Source organism: Triticum aestivum, chromosome 2B (assembly GCF_018294505.1).
Source record: "Triticum aestivum cultivar Chinese Spring chromosome 2B, IWGSC CS RefSeq v2.1, whole genome shotgun sequence".
NCBI classification, from domain to species: Eukaryota; Viridiplantae; Streptophyta; class Magnoliopsida; order Poales; family Poaceae; genus Triticum; species Triticum aestivum.
In genome coordinates this window covers 460,769,075-460,769,892 of record NC_057798.1, presented here as the reverse complement: position 1 = coordinate 460,769,892, position 818 = coordinate 460,769,075, and positions in this window count along the sequence as shown.

The following is an 818-nucleotide window of genomic DNA, read 5'->3' as shown; positions in this document are numbered from 1 at the left end:
GTGGGCGCCAAATGACCTTCTCCCCAGGAAGCTCCCTTCTCCGGAGCCGCGAAACCTCAACCCCACCTCCATGGCGCCCCCACCGCACCAATTTCACAGCCGCCCTCCTACCTAATGCCGGAGACGTTGTCCAATTGCCGTCGTGCACTGGGCCGTGTGCCTCTTACTCCGTGCTACTTGTGCTGCCTTGACGACGGCCGCGTGAACCGTACCAGAGCCGATTCACCCCCGCTGTTGTTCACGGCGCCGGAGCGGCTCCAACTTCGGATCCGTCCAGAGTCCTGGCGCTGCTTCCGCGTAGCCATCGATCGTGGTGACATCGCTCTTTCCCTGCCGCCGGTCACCACCGCAATCGCGCCGGCCTCACCAACTCGGCAGCTTGACCTGCCTACTTCACCATGCCACCAGATAGGTCGCACCCTCATCTGAAATCACTTTATTTAGGCGTCACTTGTCTGAATTTTTATTCTAGGCCAATCGATTCCCAATGAGAAGCAGCACCTCTCGAGGCGGCGGAGCTCCTAGGCTACCGGTTGGCTGGTGTCTAACGTAAGGGTGCAGGGCCGCAAGTTCGCCGCGGAAGCAGTGCTTAGATGGCTATCTTTTAGAGTTGCGTGGGTTGAAGGTACTGCCGCCGCCGGATCTGGATGACGGGGAGTCTTTGTGGATTGGCCCGGGGGCGGCGCAACCACGGTAGTGCGGTGGGGCGAGGAGCGGGGTTTTGGCCGGGGCCACGGACGGCGGAGGCAGGCTGCTCTGCTGTTGGTAGCTGGCTCTTCGGGGAAGATTCCGAACAGTGTCAGTCGGGAGGCACAAGA